The sequence below is a fragment of the Oncorhynchus keta genome, unplaced genomic scaffold (genome assembly GCF_023373465.1).
Source record: "Oncorhynchus keta strain PuntledgeMale-10-30-2019 unplaced genomic scaffold, Oket_V2 Un_contig_26965_pilon_pilon, whole genome shotgun sequence".
Lineage (NCBI taxonomy): Eukaryota > Metazoa > Chordata > Actinopteri > Salmoniformes > Salmonidae > Oncorhynchus > Oncorhynchus keta.
This window is the reverse complement of record NW_026285264.1, coordinates 1-7,204: the sequence shown is the minus strand read 5'-3', so window position 1 is coordinate 7,204 and position 7,204 is coordinate 1. Positions and strand designations below refer to the sequence as shown.

Sequence of the window (7,204 nt, the reverse complement as noted above, 5' to 3'; positions counted from 1 at the left end):
GGAACCCCAGAGAGACTACATGGATGAAAGGCCTGGAACCCCAGAGAGACTACATGGATGAAAGGCCTGGAACCCCAGAGAGACTACATGGATGAAAGGCCTGGAACCCCAGAGAGACTACATGGATGAAAGCACCGGAACCCCAGAGAGACTACATGGATGAAAGGCCTGGAACCCCAGAGAGACTACATGGATGAAAGGCCTGGAACCCCAGAGAGAGACTACATGGATGAAAGGTCTGGAACCCCAGAGAGAGACTACATGGATGAAAGGCCTGGAACCCCAGAGAGACTACATGGATGAAAGGCCTGGAACCCCAGAGAGACTACATGGATGAAAGGCCTGGAACCCCAGAGAGAGACTACATGGATGAAAGGCCTGGAACCCCAGAGAGACTACATGGATGAAAGGCCTGGAACCCCAGAGAGACTACATGGATGAAAGGCCTGGAACCCCAGAGAGACTACATGGATGAAAGGCCTGGAACCCCAGAGAGACTACATGGATGAAAGGCCTGGAACCCCAGAGAGACTACATGGATGAAAGGCCTGGAACCCCAGAGAGACTACGTGGATGAAAGGCCTGGAACCCCAGAGAGAGACTACATGGATGAAAGGCCTGGAACCCCAGAGAGACTACATGGATGAAAGGCCTGGAACCCCAGAGAGACTACATGGATGAAAGGCCTGGAACCCCAGAGAGACTACATGGATGAAAGGCCTGGAACCCCAGAGAGACCACATGGATGAAAGGCCTGGAACGCCAGAGAGACTACGTGGATGAAAGGCCTGGAACCCCAGAGAGACTACGTGGATGAAAGGCCTGGAACCCCAGAGAGACTACATGGATGAAATGCCTGGAACCCCAGAGAGACTACATGGATGAAAGGCCTGGAACCCCAGAGAGACTACGTGGATGAAAGGCCTGGAACCCCAGAGAGAGACTACATGGATGAAAGCACCGTCACCACTGGAAAATCACACACACAGCCAGGGACCAGTCATTTGCTTCACAGTGAAGCTCTGCTGAGCACACACACACACACCCACACACACACACACACACACACACACACACACACACACACACACACACACACACACACACACACACACACACACACACACACACACACACACACACACACACACACACACACACACACACACACACACACACACACACACACACACACACACACACACACACACACACACACACACACACACACACACACACACATGGGACGGAGGTAGAGGTAAATAAGACATGACTGCAGAGCAATGAGGGAGTTTGGAGTGGATTGTTCTAAGACTAGCTCTCAAACACACAGGTGAAAGGGCAAATCACACCAAAAGCACACAGACACAAGGACTTTAAAACCATTAAAGGAACACACTCAACATAAAGGACAGAACTAGGATGACCTTAGGCAATAATTGTTATTTCAGAACACACTCACTCATACACACACACAGCACTATTTGCCTAGTCTGTCTGTCCGTCCATATGTACCACAGCAGCAGGTGGCCCATTAGAAGGACCAGGGTCCAGCAGTATGCCAACCACCCTTTGGGGATCACCAGGAAGCAGCATGATAGTGTCTCTCTGTGTCTGAAATGGCACCCTGTACCCTATGTAGTGCACTATTTCAAACCAGAGCATCACTTCAGACACAGCCTCTATTTCCCTCTGGTTTGTACTTAGTGTTTGCATCACATTGCAGTTGAGTGGTTTCTCTCTGCTATATAAATGCCTTTGGTGGTTGGGCGCAGCTGCATGGTTTCTGAAGTGTAGGCTCAGCTGTATAGCTAACTTATATTTAGAGTTTGAGGGGAGAATGCAGGTGTGAAATGTCTGATAGCTGAGTTTTAGGGTACTGGGTACGGGGTACTGGGTACTGGATACGGGGTACTGGGTACTGGGTACGGGGTACTGGGTACGGAGAACTGGGTACAGGGTACTGGGTACTGGGTACGGGTATAGGGTACTGGGGGTACGGGTACGGTCTACTGGGTACGGGTACTGGGTACTGAGTACTGGGTACGGGTACTGGGTACGGGTACTGGGTACACGGATTACTGGGTACAGAGTACGGGTACTGGGTACAAGGTACTGGGTACGGGGTACTGGGTACGGGGCACGGGTTACGGGTCGGGTACTGGGTACTGGGGTACGGGTACTGGGTACAGGTTACTGGGTACGGGGTATTGGTACGGGGTACTGGGTACGGATTACTGGGTACGGAGTACTGAGTACGGGGTACTGGGTACGGGTTACTGGGTACGGGTACTGGGCACTAAGTACTGGGTACGGGGTTTTAATTTTGATTTTAATTTTGGAAATCTGTTGTCATATTCCAACGCAGTCAATTTGCAGTCTACAAATGATTGCTAATTAAGTTCCGGCCTGGCCCCCCAACCATCCACTCAAGAAAGAATCAGCCCGCGGCTGAATCTAGTTGATGATCGCTGCTCTAATATCGCAGACCAGTTTTAACATTTGAAAAGTGTTATGATGCGAGCCCGTCACCTCCAACCATGCCCACAGTCAGCCCATAGAAGTTTGGTGGTGCAACATATTTAGGTAAAACAGCTGGGTGCAGCGGGATGGTTTCTCTGGTTCTAGCTGTAGGGGGCAGAGGGATGGTCTCTCTGGTACTAGAGGATCTAGATAAACCCTTCCTCTCAGTGACTGGTAGAGGGCTGCTCTTCTCTACTCTCTGAGACAGATGTTAGGGCTGGACTCTGACATACCCTCACACAATAATGAGAACTGGGAGCCAAAGGCCATCTAAAGGGAGACACACACGCCACACACACACACCACACACACCACACACACAGATTGCATCTTACACACATACACATACTGAGCAGGGGTGTACAGGGTCTCAGCAGCATGCTCTGAAGATGGGCAATAGTCACCTTGGCAGACCAACACAAATGTGCACAGACACACTCACACACAAAAACCGACACACACAACCACACACCCACACAGATTCACATCATTCTGTTATGGTATTGAACTAGAGGACAGAGGAAGGAAAAGAAGGAGGACAGAGGGAGATGTGATGGTGAAATGGAGGAAGGGTTGGAGGACAGAGGGAGATGTTATGGTGAAATGGAGGAAGGGTCAGAGGACAGAGGGAGAGGTGATGGTGAAATGGAGGAAGGGTTGGAGGACAGAGGGAGATGTTATGGTGAAATGGAGGAAGGGTCAGAGGACAGAGGGAGAGGTGATGGTGAAATGGAGGAAGGGTTGGAGGACAGAGGGAGAGGTGATGGTGAAATGGAGGAAGGGTTGGAGGACAGAGGGAGATGTGATGGTGAAATGGAGGAAGGGTTGGAGGACAGAGGGAGAGGTGATGGTGAAATGGAGGAAGGGTTGGAGGACAGAGGGAGAGGTGATGGTGAAATGGAGGAAGGGTTGGAGGACAGAGGGAGAGGTGATGGTGAAATGGAGGAAGGGTTGGAGGACAGAGGACAGAGAGAGTAGTGAGGGTGAAATGGAGGAAGGGTTGGAGGACAGAGGACAGAGAGAGTAGTGAGGGTGAAGGGGAAGGAGGGATACAAGACACAGGGAGAGGTGAGGGTGGAAGGGAGGGATAGAGGACACGGGACAGAGGGAGAGGTGAGGGTGGAAGGGATGATAGAGGACACAGGACAGAGGGAGAGGTGAGGGTGGAAGGGAGGAAGGGTTGGAGGACAGAGGGAGATGTGATGGTGAAATGGAGGAAGGGTTGGAGGACAGAGGGAGAGGTGATGGTGAAATGGAGGAAGGGTTGGAGGACAGAGGGAGATGTGATGGTGAAATGGAGGAAGGGTTGGAGGACAGAGGGAGAGGTGATGGTGAAATGGAGGAAGGGTTGGAGGACAGAGGGAGATGTGATGGTGAAATGGAGGAAGGGTCGGTGGACAGAGGGAGAGGTGATCTTGAAATGGAGGAAGGGTCGGAGGACAGAGGGAGAGGTGATGGTGAAATGGAGGAAGGGTTGGAGGACAGAGGGAGAGGTGATGGTGAAATGGAGGAAGGGTTGGAGGACAGAGGGAGAGGTGATGGTGAAATGGAGGAAGGGTTGGAGGACAGAGGGAGAGGTGATGGTGAAATGGAGGAAGGGTTGGAGGACAGAGGGAGAGGTGATGGTGAAATGGAGGAAGGGTTGGAGGACAGAGGGAGAGGTGATGGTGAAATGGAGGAAGGGTTGGAGGACAGAGGGAGAGGTGATGGTGAAATGGAGGAAGGGTTGGAGGAAAGAGGGAGAGGTGATGGTGAAATGGAGGAAGGGTTGGAGGACAGAGGGAGAGGTGATGGTGAAATGGAGGAAGGGTTGGAGGACAGAGGGAGATGTGATGGTGAAATGGAGGAAGGGTTGGAGGACAGAGGAGAGAGAGAGTAGTGAGGGTGAAATGGAGGAAGGGTTGGAGGACAGAGAGAGTAGTGATGGTGAAATGGAGTAAGGGTTGGAGGACAGAGGACAGAGAGAGTAGTGAGGGTGAAGGGGAAGGAGGGATACAAGACACAGGGAGAGGTGAGGGTGGAAGGGAGGGATAGAGGACACAGGACAGAGGGAGAGGTGAGGGTGGAAGGGATGATAGAGGACACAGGACAGAGGGAGAGGTGAGGGGTGGAAGGGAGGATAGAGGACACAGGACAGAGGGAGAGGTGAGGGATGGAAGGGAGGGATAGAGGACACAGGACAGAGGGAGAGGTGAGGGTGGAAGGGAGGATAGAGGACACAGAACAGAGGAGAGGTGAGGATGGAAGGGAGGGATAGAGGACACAGGACAGAGGGAGAGGTGAGGGGTGGAAGGGAGGATAGAGGACACAGGACAGAGGGAGAGGTGAGGGTGGAAGGGAGGATAGAGGACACAGGACAGAGGGAGAGGTGAGGGTGGAAGGGAGGATAGAGGACACAGGACAGAGGGAGAGGTGAGGATGGAAGGGAGGGATAGAGGACACAGGACAGAGGGAGAGAGTGAGGGTGGAAGGGAGGATAGAGGACACAGGACAGAGGGAGAGGTGAGGGTGGAAGGGAGGATAGAGGACACAGGACAGAGGGGGGAGGTGGGGAGGGAAGGGAGGGATAGAGGACACAGGACAGAGGAGAGGTGAGGGTGGAAGGGAGGATAGAGGACACAGGACAGAGGGAGAGGTGAGGGTGGAAGGGAGGATAGAGGACACAGGACAGAGGGAGAGGTGAGGGTGGAAGGGAGGATAGAGGACACAGGACAGAGGGAGAGGTGATGGTGAAATGGAGGAAGGGTTGGAGGACAGAGGGAGATGTGATGGTGAAATGGAGGAAGGGTTGGAGGACAGAGGACAGAGAGAGTAGTGAGGGTGAAATGGAGGAAGGGTTGGAGGACAGAGAGAGTAGTGATGGTGAAATGGAGTAAGGGTTGGAGGACAGAGGACAGAGAGAGTAGTGAGGTGAAGGGGAAGGAGGGATACAAGACACAGGGAGAGGTGAGGGTGGAAGGGAGGGATAGAGGACACAGGACAGAGGGAGAGGTGAGGGTGGAAGGGATGATAGAGGACACAGGACAGAGGGAGAGGTGAGGGTGGAAGGGAGGATAGAGGACACAGGACAGAGGGAGAGGTGAGGATGGAAGGGAGGGATAGAGGACACAGGACAGAGGGAGAGGTGAGGGTGGAAGGGAGGATAGAGGACACAGGACAGAGGGAGAGGTGAGGATGGAAGGGAGGGATAGAGGACACAGGACAGAGGGAGAGGTGAGGGTGGAAGGGAGGATAGAGGACACAGGACAGAGGGAGAGGTGAGGGTGGAAGGGAGGATAGAGGACACAGGACAGAGGGAGAGGTGAGGGTGGAAGGGAGGATAGAGGACACAGGACAGAGGGAGAGGTGAGGATGGAAGGGAGGGATAGAGGACACAAGACAGAGGGAGAGGGTGGAAGGGAGGATAGAGGACACAGGACAGAGGGAGAGGTGAGGATGGAAGGGAGGGATAGGAGGACACAGGACAGAGGGAGAGGTGAGGGTGGAAGGGAGGATAGAGGACACAGGACAGAGGGAGAGGTGAGGGTGGAAGGGAGGATAGAGGACACAGGACAGAGGGGGAGAGGTGAGGGGTGGAAGGGAGGATAGAGGACACAGGACAGAGGGAGAGGTGAGGATGGAAGGGAGGGATAGAGGACACAGGACAGAGGGAGAGGTGAGGGTGGAAGGGAGGATAGAGGACACAGGACAGAGGGAGAGGTGAGGGTGGAAGGGAGGATAGAGGACACAGGACAGAGGGAGAGGGGAGGGGGGAAGGGAGGATAGAGGACACAGGACAGAGGGAGAGGTGAGGGTGGAAGGGAGGATAGAGGACACAGGACAGAGGGAGAGGTGAGGTGGGAAGGGAGGATAGAGGACACAGGACAGAGGGAGAGGTGAGGGTGGAAGGGAGGGATAGAGGACACAGGACAGAGGGAGAGGTGAGGGTGGAAGGGAGGATAGAGGACACAGGACAGAGGGAGAGGTGAGGGTGGAAGGGAGGATAGAGGACACAGGACAGAGGGGAGAGGTGAGGGTGGAAGGGAGGATAGAGGACACAGGACAGAGGGAGAGGTGAGGGTGGAAGGGAGGATAGAGGACACAGGACAGAGGGGAGAGGTGAGGGTGGAAGGGAGGGATAGAGGACACAGGCGAGAAGGAGAGAGGAGGGTGGGAGGGAGGGATAGAGGTTATACCCCTCAGGGAGTTGAGTGAAGGGGAGTTGAGTTGAGTGAGGGGAGTTGAGAGAAGGGGAGTTGAGTGAAGGAGAGTTGAGTGAGGGGAGTTGAGTGAGGGGAGTTGGAGTGAGGGGAGTTGAGTGAGGGGAAGTTCAGTGAGGGAAGTTGAGGGGGGGAGTTGAGTGATAGTATACCTAGTTAAAAAAGAGACTAGATAGATATCCTGAGGGGATGAGAGAATAGAGAATAGTAATAGAATAAGACCAGGCAAAGCCTTTGCTCTAGTAATTAGAGATGCACTAATACTGTTGCAGGAAGAAGTCTGCTGGGAGACCCAGGCAGTGGAGAGGGATAAAGCAGAAGGAACAGAGAGAAGTGGAAGAGATGAGGAAGAGATGGGGAAGAGAGAGAGAGCAGAGAGAGATGGGGAAAGAGAGACAGAGAAGAAGAAGAGAAGGAAAAAGAGAGAGATGGGGGAAGAGAGAGGAAGGTGAAAGAAGAGAGAGTGAGATGAGAGAGAGGAG

The 7,204-nt window shown here is 53.5% G+C and overlaps 1 long non-coding RNA gene across 1 annotated transcript; it reads left to right on the top strand.

Moving 5' to 3' along the window:
* Positions 1-4,675: 4,675 nt before the first annotated feature.
* Positions 4,676-6,279, top strand: LOC127922738 (uncharacterized). The gene is made up of 3 exons (XR_008112095.1): positions 4,676-4,714; positions 5,115-5,868; positions 6,134-6,279. It is a non-coding gene; the product is annotated as an uncharacterized LOC127922738 (long non-coding RNA).
* Positions 6,280-7,204: the final 925 nt, after the last annotated feature.